At 40.0% G+C, this 19,089-nt stretch overlaps 1 pseudogene; it reads right to left on the reverse strand.

Moving 5' to 3' along the window:
• Positions 1–3,466: 3,466 nt before the first annotated feature.
• Positions 3,467–18,035, reverse strand: LOC116574937 (annotated as a pseudogene).
• Positions 18,036–19,089: the final 1,054 nt, after the last annotated feature.

Here is a 19,089-nt window from a genome sequence, read left to right on the forward strand (position 1 = left end):
AGGTTGAAAGTTGAAGGGTCCATCACACAGTCATGGAAAGGGTGTTACCAGAGGAGGATGTTCTTCATACCGTGTGAATCAGGGTGACAGGCAAAGCTGGAGACTCACAAAGGGGCTCTATGACAGATAGCGTTAGAGCCTTTGTAGCCGAGTCTGGATCACATACCGGTAAATTACTGAGAGGACTTTTATGCCATGAAGAAACCATTTTTACCTTTTACAGAAATCATTCTAGCAGCACTGTGAAAACTGGAGCTGGATTCAGATTGGGGGAAAGGAGGTAGGCAAGCCAGGAAGACCCCCCACCAGGAAAGCCCCTGAGGAGCTGTTGAAATAGATCAGAGGGGAGGAAATAAGCCTCTGGTTCTGTGTTTTTAAACCAGGATTCTCCCAGCCTCATCCTAAGCAGGATCCTCCAGGAATCCCTGCCCTGTCCCTGACAGTCCTCCTGTCCATCCTTACTCTCTCACGCAGGCACTGGTGTGGTCTGGAGGCAGACGGACACAGCTTTTGGAAGACCTCGGGACATGTCCCTATATAGGCAACTTCTAAACCTCCCAAGTGTGCCACAACCTATGCCCTTCTCCCTTTTTGCTAAACCCTGAACAGAGCAGTGTTTCCTCAAGGGAGGTACACTGGTCACATGTTTCAGAAGCACCCTGGGGGCTTGTTAAAAATGCCTATTTCTAGACCCCTCACTATTTCTAGAAACCTCCCAGCAGTCAGAATCCCTTGCAGTTGAAAAGCAAATCTGCGCTTTTTGCCATCTCCCCAGGAAATAGTGACTTTGAGAGCCCCTGCAAGAGACCACTGGAAAAGTAGATCTTGAACTTGACGAGTCATGTAACTGGCTTGCGGAACTTCCTAAAATTAGTCTTTGAGACCTCATCCCTCCAGAAACCTGAAGGTCTAGGGTTGAGTAGGGAGTCCACCGAAGGGACGGACTGTGACATCCTACCTGAGACCCATTGCCTAACATCACCTCCCTGGTAACTTGACCTGCTGCTGCTAGAATGAATGAGACAATTAGTCACAAATCCTTCCCAGTGTAATTACAAAGGGATAGCTGAGTTGCCATTCTATTGAACTGAATTGCTGTAGAAAGGTTCTGAAAACAAAGAGCCTGAGATGAAAGAGGAGAGGTCCCTCTCACAACTTACTGCTAATAAGAGATGGCCTTGAGAAGGGACGGCTAACGATGACCACAGCACTTCTTAACCTGTTGCTTTATAAAGTGCGCACCATGCAGAAAGTGCAGAAAGCCGCCTGATTTGGGACAAAGAATTACCTTTGATCTAATCACTCGCATCAGAGCCTTTTCTAGCTCCTCTCTCATTTGCCTCAGAAACCTAGGGAACGCCCTTTAACCACGTAATGCTTGTGCTTCCAGTTCAGAAAGCAAGGATCATCATTTTTCCACTTGCGCATCAGCCAGGATGTGTGGGGTTTATTGGGCCTGAAAAGGATCTAATCCAAGAAAGGATCTGTTTGGGGTAGGAGGAGATCTGGGGTGGGATAAGAACTTTGGAGTAAATAAGTAATAATTAGAAATGGTAAAATAACAATGAGAAAAGGGATCCTGGACCTTGTCCACCAGACCAGAACCTGGTCTAATGACTACAGCAGAGACGATGGTTTATGTGACTTAAAATGAGATTTAAAGAGGTAAAGGGAAAGAAAGTCCTACAGAAACTGAACATCGTGTCCTTAGTTATCACGAAAAGTGGGTCTGGCTCCGCCACTGATTTCTTCTGAGTTTAATGAATGCCCCCTGGGGTTGCCTGCTAAAGCTCATTGTTCGGTCAGAAACTCTGTTGCACCTCGGAGGGAGATTTTACTCATTTCCAAAGGATGAAAGGATACTCTTAGAACATTTTTCAAAGGAAAAATGTAGCTTGTACTTGTAGCCTCTGAAAATTTTTCCTCTAATTTACCATGGTTGAACAACTGGGCAGTCTTCCAACATGAGATCTTTTAAGAACTTGCAAGTACAAAAGAGGGTGACTTTTGCCTGTGGTTAAAATGTGAGCCTACTTATAATTCCTGTTGTTTAAGCATTCATGTGAGGAGAATAGCCCAAGAACACACATGAACTCTACTGTCTACCTCCAGGAAGATAAAGAGAATTCATCGTGAAGCGTAAACCTGGCAATAATAGGGCTACTGACCCACTTGGCCTGGAGATTCCAGAAAAGCCTTCAAATGAAAAACCGCCCTGCCATCTAGAAGTATTTAGTCCATTATTATTAGGGAAGGACAAGTTCAAGCAGAGTCAAGAAAGAATTCCCTGAGAACGTGTCACTCCAGCTGAGTATTGCAGGATAACACAATTTTGCCAGTTAGCGAAGAAGGAAAGAAAGAGCATCCTAGGGAGTGTGAAGAGGCATATACATGCGGTTTAAAAAAACAAAATAGGGGCGCCTGGGTGGCTCAAGGGTTAAGCCTCTGCCTTCAGCTCATGTCATGATCCCAGGATCCTGGGATCGAGCCCCGTATGGGCTCTCTGCTCAGCAGGGAGCCTGCTTCCTCCTCTCTCTCTGCCTGCCTCTCTGCCTAATTGTGATCTGTCTGTCAAATAAATAAAATTTAAAAAATAAAATAAAACAAAAGGTACATGTTTTAGTGCCAAAAATCTAGGAGTGGAGAGGAGTGCATAAAGTTTCTATGTTGGGAGAAAGGTCAGTGGAGGGAGGTTCTGGAACCACAGATCAGGTGAAGGCATTTATCACCAAAAGGAGAGTCGTGAAGTCTTTCTGATAGGAGAGTTAGTTGTGAAATCAGATTCCAGTTCTAACGAGCTAATTCTGGTTGCAGAGTGACCTGGTTTAAGGAGTGACTGGCAGTTGTGACTAGAAGACCATTAGAAGATTAATGCAATTAATACTAATTACAGAAAGATGAAGGAAGAGTGAATTAAGATGGGCATAAAGGGCCCCCAGAAGTGCAGTTTGTCTGGGACCACACGGAGAGGCTCTATGGTCCTGTAGTCTTGTGGTTTTCCATATCCCACTCTCTTCACTACTGTATCACTGTTTACTGTCATTTGCATTTTGCAAAAATACATGTCCTGTTGATAGCAGTCTCCCTTCTCTGAAATACCATTGCACTAATCACATCCTGACTTATACTGTTTGTAAACTTGTTTTATTTTTATTATTATTATTGTTATTTAGCTTGGCTACCATTTGTTTATTATAAAACAGAAACGTGGAAATTATTTACATGATGAAATTTCACTTTAGTGGAATTGGAAGCTTCATGTGATGGAGGAGGAGGTGAACCATGAGAGACTATGGACTCTGAAAAACAATCTGAGGGCTTTGAAGGGGCGGGGGGTGGGAGGTTGGGGGAGCCTGATTGTGGGTACTATGGAGGGCACGTATTGCATGGAGCACTGGATGTGGTGCATAAACAATGAATTCTGTTACACTGAAAAGAAATTAAATTTTTTAAAAAATGATTAATTTCAGTCTATATACTTTCCAAGAATGTCACCGTCTCTAAATCAGAAATAATCCTTGTCTTCTAGATCTACTTCAGTGCTCCACATTCTGGGAGAACTTTGTCTCCAACTTTCACTCTCACTGGTTGAATCTCTCCACCCCTTCCTTTAGAGCCCGGTCCAACGGCTACTCCTGTTCCTTGCAATACTTTTCCTTGAGATTTTTCTGGAAGCATAATGCCTCCTTTGGTTACAGTGTCAGCTGCACTCTTTTCAACTAAAACTCAGTCAAAGAGGGGAAGAAACTTTCTAAACGCCTGTCCTGTCCTCACTCCCGCCACCGTAGCTCATTGTAAACTTGTTTTCAATAGGATTCCTTCACTGCTTCAAATTTAGCTTTGAATGCAGCTGCTTATCCCTCTGCTTAGGGTCCAAAAAAGTATATTAAGTGGAGCCAAACATACATTCTTCCATCCACCACCACTATCATGACTTCAGCCCTAATGAGATAAGACACGAAATGCAGAAACTTCAAAAAGACCCTTTACTTGTCTGAAAGAGCCTGATCTGGAAGGAGATTATACTAGCAAGTCTGCATTTCCTTTCCCAGGCCCCTACTATGGCCTTCTTAAAACTTTCCCAGTGTCGTATTTCCCAAGAATGCACACAAGTCTCTAGACCTCTTCAGCCTTCAGAGGAAGAGGAAAAAAGAGGTAGCAAAAGGAATAAAACATTTACAATTCTTTTCAACCTCTTACTAATTGTTCCGTGTCTTAAACTTGGAGAAGGGGACAGTCAAGGCATTGCTTTTCGGTGGCTGCATTCTCTGATCAATGTCAGGGACCACAAAACAATAGGAATGAGCAAACTGGGAAGGGTATAACTCATCTATGGGCTTGGGCCTGCTTGAGAGAAGAGCTGAGGATCCTTCTTCCCTGTAGCTTCTACAATGGCTTACTTATAGTAGGAATATCATAGTAATTATATAAAGTAACTGATCCTTATTACCACTTTTCAAAAAACTTGTGTTGGTCTTCATGGTTTTAGAGAATTGCCACACAATCTCCTTTTGTCCTTTCCATAATCTTGGAACATAACCGGTAGAAGTCTTATTGGCCCAAGTATATACACGATAATCTAGCATATGGATTAAAATACTTAAACAGCATCAATAGGCAGTAAGTGGCAAGTCAGGACTCAAACCTAGGGTTTTAACTTAGTATTCTACTTTCTTCCATGTTCTCAGGTCTTTGGCCGGACCCTTATTATGCTGTTGTATTGAGGACCCACATATTTGTCCATCTTTTAAAATTCCTGAGCAGTGATGGTAGGCCTCCATTTTCTGGTTGTGAAAAATTTTTTGAGAACTAGGAAGATGGATTAAAAAAATGCCAGTAATGGGATAAACCCCATTTGTCCATCCACCCAAAGTTAATGAAAACTTATTAGGATTCATCTTAAAATGTGAATATGGCAAAAGGTGTTCCCTGAGAACCTATCATATCAAAGCACCATCTCTTCGGTGAGGTTCTCCCATCTGGAAACCAACTGAGGGTATCACGAAAAATGGACATCCCGGGTCCCATCCCCCGAGTCAGACTCCCTAGGATTTGAGCCCCAAAGTCTACATTTAAAAATCTCTTCTGGAAGTTTGGGGAAAAATCACTAGGTTAAGGACTTCGTCCCCTCATTTGACCTCTCCAGATATTTTGGCCTCAGATGTTTTATCTGTAAACAGGATAGTAAGACCTTACCTGCCTAAATCTAGGAGGCTACATCTGATTATCTCTTCCTGTCCTTTACATTTGTAAAATTTCCCATTCAATAACTTGTGTTTCTCATCAGTCATTACCAATGATTCATCCTGCTTCCCTACGGTTACACCATCGCTTTCCCCCAGTTCCCTCCTTCAACCCCTTCTCTCATTTACAATCCATCCCCTCCTTGCTCCCACCCTGGGTTTACTCCCTTCCCTTCTCTGAACTCTTGAAGAACTTTTGGTCCCAGCACTGACTGGACCCGAGGAAGCCCTCGCTTTGTGGCGACAACCTTTCCTAACTCTAGGTTACGACTCCCAGCTCAGTCTAGTGTCTTTGTTGATGACAGTGATGTTGACCAACACTATGTAAACTATCATTTTAAAACAGCTTTATAATCACATTAGTATGCATGTTCAATAATTGTGAAAGAGATCCTCTGAAAAGTCTGCTAGACACAGATTTTAAACTACGTCTCTAATAGACAGGAATTCAGGAATTTGACTTTAACTACCTAAATGCAGCTAACTTTCCTCCAGTGTCTGGCCTTTTAGACTCTTTATTCGGAAAGAATATAAGGCATTTCCTAAAAACAAGAAGATTTAATTAAACTACAAAAGAATTTTTAAAAAGCTATGTTGAAATGACTAGTCTCTGGCTTTCAAGGGAAACCAACATGCTTGAAAAATAATGTGGAGCAGGAAAAGGTGGATATAATCAGGAAATCAGCTCTTGCCAAGCTGCCCAAAGATGGATAGGAAAGGAATAAGTTATATTTTTGACATTGAAGCAGGTAGAATTCAACTACCCCCGCCCCCACCAAAACACTGCCTTGTATTTAAATCAGGGCTATCAGCTACATTATATCTAAACACCCTTGTCAAAAATCTTCCTGATACAGAATTGCAATAAATAATTAGTACCTAGTCTTAAAGTTGGTTTAAGATCGTGCTTAAATATTATCTAATTGCCAGCCTCTAAGATCCTTTTTGTTTTATGCATTATTCTTTCATTTTAACTCGAACTTTTCAACTTTGTGGCACTAAGATTTGAAATTACAAAGAGAAAACTAATCTTCTAAGTAATTAATTGCATAAAGAAATGATGATGGTGATGGCCAGGGAGGGCCTAAACGTGAGCACTAACATTTTCAGAATGAGTCCTGCTGTTTCTCTGGCCATTCTCTACACCTGGCTCTACTTCTCACTCAAAGTACACAAATGTGAAAGGCAGAAAGGAATCTCATAAATGTCCCTAAAAGATCATTTCTTTTCAATGGCCCACCATTAACTTAACTTTACTCTTTTCTATAATTCTTTGAATGACTAAATAGTAATGAAATTTGCAACTGTAAATTACCATTATTTGTCCATGACAGGTTTCCCTGACCCTCTATCTATTTTTGTATTGTTTGAGTGTTCTAGAATATGCTCTGTAGGCAAGAACACCAGGAAAATTTGGAGACTGGGGAACAAATCGGGAGCTAAAAGAGCAAGTGACATTAGAAATGTTCCATTGTGGGGCGCCTGGGTGGCTCAATGGGTTAAAGCCTCTGCCTTTGGCTCAGGTCATGATCCCAGAGTCCTAGGATTGAGCCCTGCATCGGGCTCTCTGGTCAGCGGGGAGCCTGCTTCTCTTCCTCTCTCTCTGCCTGCCTCTCTGCCTACTTGTGATCTCTCTATCAAATAAATAAATAAAATCTTAAAAAAAAGAAATGTTCCATTGACCACAATTTGGCGAATCACTAGAAAACAATCAAAAGTTTACATCTAGCAGCACTGTTGTTTAGGGAGTTTATTAGAATTCACCACCCTAAAAAAGTACTGAAACCAAAGTTTAGCAATGGATGAATCCATCAAGCAGTAGCAAATATACTGAAAATCAATGGATCGATGCAGGGCAGCACTGTGACTTTCATGAACCCCTTTTTGCTTTCATAGGTCCCTCCCACCATAGTTATATTAATATGAAAATTATATTATTTTAAAGATTTCAGTATTTAAGTTTTTTCTGTTTTAGGCAAAATATGATAGATTTTCATGGGGCCTAAAAATTGGGTTTTTGGTAATATGAGAAACAAGACATGTAAATGACACTAAAACTTCTTCTTTTTCTTTTTTTTTATTAAATTTTTTATTTTTTTATAAACATATAACGTATTTTTATCCCCAGGGGTACAGGTCTGTGAATCGCCAGGTTTACACACTTCACAGCACTCACCATAGCACATACCCTCCCCAATGTCCATAACCCCAAGTTCTTCTTTTTCTAAAAAAAAAATTAAAATTAAAAAAAGTTCTTTTCCTTATAAATTTAAAAGAAATTAAAAGACTTTCATGGATCTCTAAAAATATTATAGGCATGTACCTATACCTCTTGTGCCTAATAGGTAAGTTGGCCCTGAATCAATAAAGGCAATAATTGGTTTGAGGTGAAGTAGGTCTTTTCCATTCTCAACTTTGATTTGTCAGATTTTACCCTCTCCATGCAAGATGCTTGGTGGTATATCTCTAGTCAAGAGAAGTTGGAGATAATATCTTCTGAATACACTCTGCTTCTCTTCTTACGAGGTTAGTCCTTCTAACTGGTAGAAAGTCTCTGACCCATTTGCTAACTGTCATATAATGGACTGAACTGGGAAAGTGTATTTATGGCACTAGACTGAAGCTCTTTTCCAATGTCCTCTGACTCAACCAACTTGCACATGTTCTTATGGTGTTTGACCAAGAATTGTATTTCTCACCGGTCTTAGAAGACCTGATTAATTTTCAAGGATTGATATTAATTAAATGACTGGACTAACAATCAGTGATGACAATGATGATGGCCACAACAATGACTGTGATTGTTATGTTTTCTTATCCATGTTTATTTATCCAAGAAAGGAATGCAGTGAATTTTAGTTTAGTTTCTTCCCCAGAGTCAATATACTTAATTGGCTCTACTTGTCACTCAACAGTGTTTTTCCTATTCCCAAAAGATTGAAAAATTATAAAATAAAGATACTAAAAATTTTTTGCCAAATACATTGATTTAATAAAGAAATAATCTAAAATTAAATTGAAATTGCAAAAGAATACAATGTATTAGAAAAAGCACAGGGAACCAAGAAGTTTTAGCAGTATTTCTGCCCTTTATACTGTGAGAATTTGGGAAACTGGGATGTCCTCTCTGGATCAGAAAATTTGAGAACTAGAGATTTCCCAACACTTCTCCCATTGCTAAAACTATGTGAAAGTAACAAAAGTTCATGATCCCTAATTAATAAAAGCATTATTTCAACACTGTGCTTATTTTTATCTACCTGACTTGTAAACTCAAAAATGTATGTTGCCAGGACCCATACATGTCCTTATCCACTGCAGATGTTCTGAGTTTTAACAGGCCCCCTTGGAGTTGGGAAACACTAATTCAGATAATAAAATTATAAAAGTTTCCATTTTGTAAAAGTTCTAGCCTATGTCCTAATTAACAAAGATCTATGTTGAAAGAATCTCATTAAGAGGTCAGGAGGAAAGCCAGATATCTAACTATAGTAACACTATAAAAGACTAAGGGACCAAATCAAGTACAAAGTAAATTCATGGAAAGCTGAATGTATCTAAACATAGACACTGAAAATAAAGAGACCAGTCGACACTATATGCATATTAGAATAGTTAAATTAAGAAGATTTTCCATACCAACTGCTAGCAAGGATGTGAAGAAACTAAAATTCTCATATACTGTTGGTGGGAATGTTAAATAGTACATCCACTTGGGAAAACAGTTTGACAGTTTCTTTAAAAGTTAAACATGCATTTACCATTAGATCAAGCCATTCCACCCCTAGATGTTTACCCACGAGAAACAAAAGCATCCATGCAGAAGTCTATGCACAAATGTTCACAGCAAGTTTATTTGTAATAACCAAAAACTAAGAAACCCAGAGTCATCAGCAAATTAATAGATAAGCAAATTGTGGTATATTCATACAATGAAATACTAGATAGTAATAAAAAGAAATGAATTATTGATATACATAATTACGATGAGTGAAAGAAGCCAGAATAAAAAGAGTGAATAGTGTATGATTCCATGTACATAAAACTCTAGAAAATAAAAACTACTCTATAGTGACAGAAAGTGTATCAGTGGTTGCCTTCAGATGATGGGGTAGGGAAAGGGAGGGATGGAGTGGGGGGATTACTAGGGGAAATTAAGAAACTTGAGAGTAATGCTATGCTCATTATCTTGATTGTAGTGATGGTTTCAAAGATAAATGCATATGTTAAACATTAAATTATAAATGCAAATACCATTTTATTGGGGCACATCAGTGGCTCAGTCAGTTAAGTGTCTGACTCTTGATTTTGGCTCAGGTCATGATCTCAGGGTTGTGAGATAGAGCCCCACATGGGACTCCTCTCTGAGGGTGGAGCCTAAGATTCTCTCTCCCTCCACCTCTGCCTCTCCCCCCATCTCCCAAAAAATAAATAAATATCAGTTTATTCTATGGCAATATATCTCAATAGAGCTATTATTTTGGGGGAAAAAAGACTAGTTGGTTTAAAATTTGAAGTTGGAAAAATACTAGACAAACATCTAGAAAAAAATAGGAAACAGAAAAATGGAAAATTTAGCGTGAAATGTATCAAATGCTGTCACATAAATCCTGCTATAATAAATGATAGACACAGTAGGTGGAAATGAGACAAGATATGTAATATCTCTTAAGAGGCATTCAAAGGAAAGTTTGTCTGTACAATTAGGTAGAGATAAATGGTGGGGAGAAAAGATAAGAAAGCCAACACCCCTGACACTCTTGTAAGCCTCTTCCAGTACAGAACATAAATCTAAGAGATCAGGAGGTCTGAAAGATGGAGGGTTAAACCAAAAAATAAATAAATAAAGTGTAATGAAAGGAAATTTATTAGCTATCAAGGCTATTTTAGGGGGAAAAAAATGACACTGTTTAAATGACCTTTATACTGTACACAGCACCACCTTGAGGAAAACAATAGGAAACACCATTTCATGTGTAATAGAGCCTAATCCATTCATTGATTTTTGTTCATTCAGCATTTACTTAGGTATACACAGCCCTATTCTAGATCTTGGGATACAACAATGAACAACAACAACAACAACAATGTCTACCTTCTTAGAGCTCATTTATCAAGAAAAAAAAAAACAGCTTTATTTCCAAATAATTTATAGTTACATCTAAACTCACTTTATAAACTTTTTAAAAAATGTAGTAAGAATTCAGAGGAAGTCTATGTATCAAAAGTAAACATAAAAGGCCATTGTGATTTTTTTTCTTTTTAAATGGATTTTTACAGAAGGATTTGCATAAATCAGGGTTTTGTTTTTGTAATACTTCATAATCAATTCTAGATTATTTAAAAAGAAAAAAGTATAGTCAATACTGAGGTATAGTATCATCCCTTTTTCAAGACTAGGGTATGCATTCCCTCTCAGCTGCCAAGAGTATAGGCTTCTGAAGGCTGCCAGCTGTGACCCCATTCTGGGATGATTGTATCCACATCAAATAGTTATTGGGTTGTGGCTGTCCTCCCGCCTAGCATTTTTAAACTTAGAGGAGGAAGTTCTCTAGCCTAAAGCAATTTCCAGTCTTTGTTTCTGTCTGTGCTTCAGCCTAGATAGAGTTTATTGTTATGTCTTCAGGTTCACTTATCTTTTCTTCTGAGGTTTCTAATCTGTTCTTAATCCTATCCAGCAGATGTTTATTTCAAATAATGTGTTCTTCATTTCTGGAAGTTTTTCTTTTCCATTTATCTCTCCATGGTGCTCAGATTTTCATTAAATCCTTGAGCATTTCAGCATAGTTATGTTTTAACTAACCTTAAGATCTATGTTTGCTAATTCCATCATCTGTCATTTCTCAGTCTGTTTATTAACAGATATTTTTTTCTTAGTTATAGATTTTATTTCTTTCTTCTTGCTATGTTTAATAATTTTTAATTGGCTGTGTGGACATTATGAATATAACACTGTTGAGTGCCTGAATTTTGTCTTCCTTTACAGTGTATTGTTCCTACTTCTTACAGAAATTTAAGTTACTGGCAGATCAGCTTGATCCTCCCAAAGCCTTTTCTGAGCTTTGTTAGGATGCATCTGACCTCACCTTTACTCTAGGGATAGTATAGCCCTAGTTCCAAGTTAGAACCCTTCTAGGGTCTCTTGTGAATGCCCTAGTTGAGTATCAAGGATCTCTACTCTGTCTGGCAAGTGCTTAAACAGCTCCAGGCCCTGTATGAACTCTAAATTGTTCAGCTTACAGCCCTCTGGCTATTCTTTCCCTGGCCTCTGAGGTTTCACTTCACACATGCAGCTAAGGACTTTGCCAAAATAAATGGGGGCCTTAGTACATATTTCTAGAGCTCTTTTTTCTGGAGATCCTTCCTGTCTAGAACCCTGCCCCATATCTTCCAACTGTCTCAAACTCCCTACCTCAACTCAGTGAGGTTTCTGTGCTCTACTTGTAATAATCCTTCTCTCTGCAAGTCAGTGGGGGAAGTGTCCCTGGGCGGAAACTGAAACAATGGCTGGAGCTCACTTGAAGTGTTTCCCTTTTCTAAGGCATTATGGCCTCATGTCTTTCCTGTACTCCAATACCTGGAAATAGCTACTTCATATACTTTGTCCATTTTTTTAGCCACTTATTGTTCAAGGGCAAGTACAATCCTTGTCACCGTAGCATGACTAGAAACAAAGTCCCCAAATTCCTTACTATCTCATCTGTATATATAACATAGCATGAATTCAAGTTCATTTCAATAATGCATGCCCTCCATTTTTATAACACTGCTCCTTAAGAATATGTATTCGACGTCCTAATGTGGGAGAAGGCATAGCTTTTCCCCTTTATCAATCCTTAAGTAGTGGGAATGGAGGTAGGTGTTGGGAATAGAGAATTGAGAAGAGATGTTGATACCTTCTCTACCACAAAATGATAACTTTCTATATTTCTGTATTTAATAGTAACTCTCTAGGAAACAAACAAAAAGTCAAACCAACAGATGAGGAGTACTATTGCAAGGGAAGAAAGAAGCTACAACCAAAATTCAAAAATTATGCCTGCCTGAGCTGTTTTGAGTCAGCCAAGTGTTTGCAAGTCTTTGCAAATTGGAGCTTACCAAGAATTTACTATTTTGAAACACATTTTAGACTTTCCTCAAGGGAATAGACAAAACAAAGATTGCCAAACCCAAGATGTTACAACTTGCATGTAAGAGCTGCTGTGGTCCACATTTGATAAACTTGTGTTTGGTATTCAAAGGTCACCACAGAAAGTTTCAGTATTTTATTATAGGCAATGAAATAATATTTATAGACTTTCTGAGATTAAATTACTCTCCTACCCCTTCTCTAGCCTCTGGTTTCAATATCTTTTAAAGCAAAAAGTAACACATAAATAGAAATAATCCTGGCTTTAGCCAAATCCCAGGAGTAATGCTGAAAGCCTTAGTTTTCTTTTAAAAGCCTTTTATCCAACTATGGTGTTACTTCATAACTGGGAGCAAAGCCTTTATAGTGAGATATACTTGGATCCTGGATGTACCATTAGCATTTCCATAACCTTAGGAGAAATTACATAAGTTCTCTAAGGCTGAAGTGTAAAGGACCTAGTATGTGGCTTGACACACAGTAGTAACTTTATACCAATTAGACTGAGGAGAAACCACAGTAGAGAGAGTTTAGCATAAGTTGTTGTTGAAGCTGGTATCAGAGAACCGAAAGAGGTGCACAGAGGTATTAGAGATAGGAAACTGCAAGACTCAGCTCCTCTCCCTGATGCTGTAGGAAGGAACAAAGGGAAATGTACGGGGATTTAACATTTAAAAGTTTGGTTGAGGCATCCCTTGAAGCTGGGAGTTAGACTTCTGAGGAGAGGGCAGGCTACTGGGCTGGTGTCCATATTTCTCGGAGTACAAGGGACAATGGCCAACTTCACCCATGTGTTTTGTTCCTCTCACTGATCACTGTTCTTTTCCCTGAACTTCTGTGTCTTAGAAACCACTGTCTCATATAAGTTGTCCTTTTTGTTATTTCAAGGAGAGGTAAATCTGGGCCCTGCTACTCCATCACTACTGGAAAGGGAAGTCTCTAATGTTTTCTTAATAAATAAATAAGCCACTTATTTTTGGATCACTTCTGTTGGTTTTGTCTCCCTCTGTTAAGTTTTTCAGGGAATTTATAAAATCAAACCATGACTTTGGCATAGTTTAGATGTTATGTCTCTTAAAGACATGTGTCTTTCTAATGCCTAAGAACAAAAAGTTTTAAATTATCCTTAACTCTCTCCTTCTTTCAAATTCAATCTATCAGGAAATTCTGTTAACCCTAAGTAAAAAATAGATCCTGCTGCTACTTGCCATCTACTTCTATCGCCAGTGCCATCCCAGTGCAAGTCACCATCATCACATGTATGGAATCTTGTTACAACTTTCTAATTCATGTGCTTATATGCTTGTCTCATTCCCTGCTTTCATATCTTTACTCAAATGCCATATTTTTTATTCTATCATCATGACCCCAGCAGTATTTCTTTAAACTACCAGTTAACAGTAGGTTCTAGTAGCTGAAGTTGATTTCAGTTTACAGTTTTCCAACACTCTCAGAACCAACCTCACAGTACCACTCAGAAAAACCAACATCCATCGAGATGTCTGGGTCCCAACTCCACAACAGCTCTCATGAAGGTATCTCTCAGTCTCTAGAAAGTGAATTAAAAGTGCCCTCTAGAATATGGGTAAGGGAGATGAAATCATGTGTGGGATTCTGGGACCTCCTGCACAAACAGAAGAGTTCTGCATTGATCTGCATACAATTTATTTAACAAAACGCCCTGGATTGAAAAAATTGTTCTAAAACTGCTGATAACCAAAATCAAATCAATAAATTTTACAGAAGTATTAGCAAAATGCTCATATCACAAAATAAGGAAGGTATAATTCTTCATCATAAAGCTTAAAGGAGCTTTTCTGTCAGCAAGAGTCATCTTCTCCTCTGGCATTGGACTGGATCCAGCATATTCATGTAATTCAACGTCATATCTCATCAACAATTCCAGTTAAAGTCATTCTAGGATTGTGACTTGAGCCTTCCTTTGAGTTTCTCTATGGGATCCCATATCGTCTACAGCAATTGCTAAGAGCAAACCCACATAACACTCCAGTGGCCAATCAGAACTGGAATGACCATAAAGAAGACTTTGTCAACTGCCTCATTAAGGGTACCTTGATTCTACAGTCTCTTAAGTGAGAAATTCTATTTTATGATTCTCAGAGCCCCGTCTGGTACCAAAAGCATATTTTCATGACATCTCTGCACTGTATAAATATGGAAATTTCCTAAAATTCAAAATGTGTAACAGTATTCTCAACTTTAATCCTTAAACAGAATTCTCATCTATCAATGCTAAGCTAAAACTTACTGGATCTTCTATGTTTCTTAGTCCAACTTCTCTGGTCTCAGATTCTTAGATTTTATTCCTTTTGTTTAGCACATTGAGCAAGAATTTCCCTGATTCTTATAGATCTCTCTTATATGTAAAATCTAAAACAAAACAAAAACCTTAAAAACAAACAAAAAACCAAAGCTCGTAGATATGATGACTGGACTGGTGGTTGCCAGAGGTGGGGGTAGAGAGTAGAAGAAATGGGTTGAAGGGAAGTCAAAAGTTTAAAAAGAAAAATTTTTGTGGTGTCTTAGTCCATATTTTGACTGCTATAATAAACCATAGACTGAGTGACTTATAAACAACAGAAATTTATCTCTCATAGTTCTGAAGGCTGGGAAGTCCATGATCAAAGCACCTGTGGATTTGGTGTCTGATCATGGCCTCTAGCAGTTCCAGGATCTCCCCTTTTAGTGGCAAAGGGGTTGCAGCAGCTCCGATCCTTACATCATCTCAGATTCAAGTTCACACAAAAACTGGTTTGTTTAAAAATTAAAAATAATATAACCTGTACTATTAGAAATATTTTTCTTTTAATAATTACCTAAGTTTAATTTGAAAAGAAAAAAAGGCAAACAGAGAGAGGAAAAAAGAATTAGTGAATATATAGAAATACATACATACATATATAAATACAAAATAAAATACAAATAAGAAAATATGTGTAATTGCCACAGGTCTTAATTCTGTAAGTTATAGCATGATTGTACATTGGGGCATTTACATACCAGTTTGGAAGGCATAATACATTACATGTATACTTTATACTTACATCAAAATAAATTCCAGATGGATTAAAAATTTTAATATAAAATATAAAACCATACAAGTAGTAGAAGAAAAGAAGCATGACTGTTTGGATACCTTGGGGAATAGGGGAATTATTGAGCATGACACCTGAAGTAGGCATCCATATTGACTTATCTGCCCAGCAGCCCATCTTTTCTGAGGAACCTTTTCCCCAAACCTTTCTTTTTCTTTTCTTTTTTTTTTAATATTTATTTATTTGACAGGCAGAGATCACAAGGAGGCAGAGAGGCAGGCAGAGAGAGAGAGAGGGAAGCAGGCTCCCTGCTGAGCAGAGAGCCTGATGCGGGACTCGATCCCAGGACCCCGAGATCATGACCTGAGCCGAAGGCAGTGGCCTAACCCACTGAGCCACCCAGGCGCCCCCCCAAACCTTTCTAATTCACTGCTCCCTCCTTCCCCTCCACCTCCCACATAAACATATAGTTTTAATAGGTGATGTCCTCTCCTTCTCTGAAGTCATCTTCCTAGCCACAGGGGTTGGTCTAGAGATGAGCTCCTCATCCAAGCTGAGTGAATCATTTCCCCGGCCACTTATCTGGGTAACCTTGAGTTTCTTCCAATCCCTCTCTGTTCATGAAACTGAGGAGATTGTATGTTCTAGCACTGCCTTTGGAGGCATAATAAAAAAATAAAGTAAAAAGAATCTTTTATGGGTGATACATTAGTCGTGGTTTGGTTGTTTTCTGCTTTGAAAATCTTCTCCAAAGATTTTCTCTTCTTCAAAGCTTTCTGCTTTGAAAATCAGCTCCAAAATGTAGTCTTTCTAATTATCTAGGGAATGAGAGTTTAGGTACAGTTCAGGTTAGTGGATTAACTATGCATTTAACAAAGAAAGACTCAAAAAGAAGCATTTGTAACTTCATCTTGTTTTCTGGGTAGGCATTGTGGTTTGGTGGTTAAAGAACACGGACTTGGGGTCCCAAAGACCCGCTTTTGAACTCAAGCCCTGGTATTGATCTGCTGAGGAAATTGAGCCTCCCTGAGTCTTAGTTTATAATTTATAAATACCTCACAGTTAAGAAAATGAGGCATGCATCAGAAGTGCTAGACAGTGTCTGGCACTTAATAATGACTCAAAAACCAGAGTATTGTGATTATTGTTATCCAATTTTTTTTCATCTCAGATTATTGTCAGCTGACTTATTCAAATGGAACATTATTTTTCCAAATTTGTCTACTTAGAAAATATTAAACATTGTTAACTCTACTGTTTATTTTTTTTTAAGATTTTATTTATTTATTTGACAGAGAGAGATCACAAGTAGGCAGAGAGGCAGGCAGAGAGAGAGAGAGGAGGAAGCAGGCTCCTGCTGAGCAGAGAGCCTGATGCGGGACTCGATCCCAGGACCCCGAGATCATGACCTGAGCCGAAGGCAGCGGCTTAACCCACTGAGCCACCCAGGCGCCCAACTCTACTGTTTAAATAAAGTCAAAATAGCCTCCCTTTCTATAGCAAATGCTTTTTTGATTTCTCTTCTAATTATTTGGCCCCATCTAAATCAAAGAATATGATATTTAAGAAAACAACCTTGGGACATCTGTGTGGCTCAGTCAGTTAAGCCTCTGACTCCTGATTTCAGCTCAAGTCATGATCTCAGCCTTGTGAGATCCAGCCCTGTGTCTGGCTCTGCACTGGGCAAGGAACCTGCTTAAGATTCTCTCTCTCCCTGGCAGGGAGCCTGCTTCTCCCTCGGCCTCTGCCTGCCTCTCTGTTTGCCTGTGCTCGCTCACTCGCTCTCCCTCTGTCCCTGACAGATAAATAAATAAAATCTTAAAAAAAAAAAAAAGATTCTCTCTCTCCCTTCCTTCTGCCTTCCACCCTGCACTTATATACACACTCTCTCTTGAAAGAAAGAGACAAAGAAAATGAAAAGCAAAAAACAAAAAACCACCTTTAGAGAGGCCATGCCTCTCTAGGAATAAGCTCACACTCCCTGTGTAACCTGAATAGTGATTACTGACTTGAACTGAATGGGTATAAAGTGCATGAAGGCTACAACATGGAAAGATTCACTCCCTAGGACAGACGACCTGATAAGGTGTGTACGAGAGCCCATGTGTGCCTCCTTGTCCTCACTCTTGCTGCTTCTGCCACCCTTGTTGTTAGTTTTCTTCTCACCTGGGCAAGACAAGTTATCCACCAAGAAACTGGTATTAGATCTTTTCTCTCTTGGTGAACGCATTTGGTTTTTAATCTGTTATATATAAATTCCTGAGATGAACGTGCCAGTGTGATACTTTTTAAACAAATCTCTTCTCTTTCGAGTCAGTCAAGGGCAAGGAAGAGGACTTATCTCTCCTTGGATCCCCTTTCTCACGCACCGCCCGATGCACGGTAAATCCTGATTTACATCATCACTTTAGAGCAGTGGTGTGTCTTGTTCAGTTTGATTGCATGTTGACTGCGGAACCATACCTGAGGGAAGCTACGCATCCATCAGTCATAGTGCAGTGACCTTCTATTTTAGTGGCTCTCAACCAAATAAAGGAAGTAGAAGAAGGCAGGCATGACGTTCACTTACCTTCCCTGAAATTCTGCTTGCTGATGTTCCATTTTCATGGTGTTTGAATACCCGCAAGCACCTAGACTTCATCAAAGTGCTGACAAATAAAATAATATTAATACCAATATCCAAACATGATGTTCGCACTTGCTCATGGAGAAGTCCAGCCATTGCAAAGCCACGCCCACGCCCACGCCCACGCCCACGCCCACGCCCACGCCCACGCCCACGCCCACGCCCACGCCCACGCCCACGCCCACGCCCACGCCCACGCCCACGCCCACGCCCACGCCCGGCTCTGAGTCCCAGATGTTCCAGAGAATCCTCGCGGGTGTCCCGTCCTGGGCGCTGCTTTCTGTCAGCTAGGCCTTCACCGCCAGGATTCCTGCACGGGCTCCTGCTGCCCACGAGAGGACCTCTGTCACCACAGCAGACCAGAATCCTCATACCAAAGCCAGAATTCTCATACCAAACCAGGAGACTGTGGGCGAAGCTGCCATATCCACTGACCCTTCGGGTATCACAGCAGTGCTGGGTTCCATTTGGGGGGCGGGGGGCGGGGGGCGCGGAGAATGCTTCTTTCCCGCTTCTATGCAACACGCTGTCCCCCGGGCCTGCAGCCGGCTGCTCAGTGCACAACCGTTCACAGGGCGACGGGAAAATAGCTCCCTGAGCCTCAGCCTGTGATCCTCTCTGTCCAGCACAAGTAGGACAGAGGACGTTTTTCTGTACCTTCCGCTGTCATCTTCATTTCAGTAACCGAAAGATAAAACAAGCATGTCTCTCGCTTCTACCGGACCTCCGAGACCCCCTAACAGATCATTGAGGCAAATAAGCAGCGATGGGTCGGTCCTGAGTCCAAACAGCAAACTCTATGTCATCGCCTGGACCAAGCTGTGCATCCTGCGACACGTTTTCGCATAAAGGAAAGGGGCGCCTGGGTGGCTCAGTGGGTTAAGGGTCTGCCTTCAGCTCAGGTCATGATCTCAAGGTCGTCAGATTAAGTCCCGCAGGGGCTCCCGGCTCATCAAGGAGTCGTCTTCTCCCCGTCTCTCTGCCCCTCCTCCCTGTTTGTGCCCTCTCTCCCTCTCAAGTAAATAAATGAATGAA

Source organism: Mustela erminea, chromosome 16, assembly GCF_009829155.1.
Source record: "Mustela erminea isolate mMusErm1 chromosome 16, mMusErm1.Pri, whole genome shotgun sequence".
NCBI classification, from domain to species: Eukaryota; Metazoa; Chordata; class Mammalia; order Carnivora; family Mustelidae; genus Mustela; species Mustela erminea.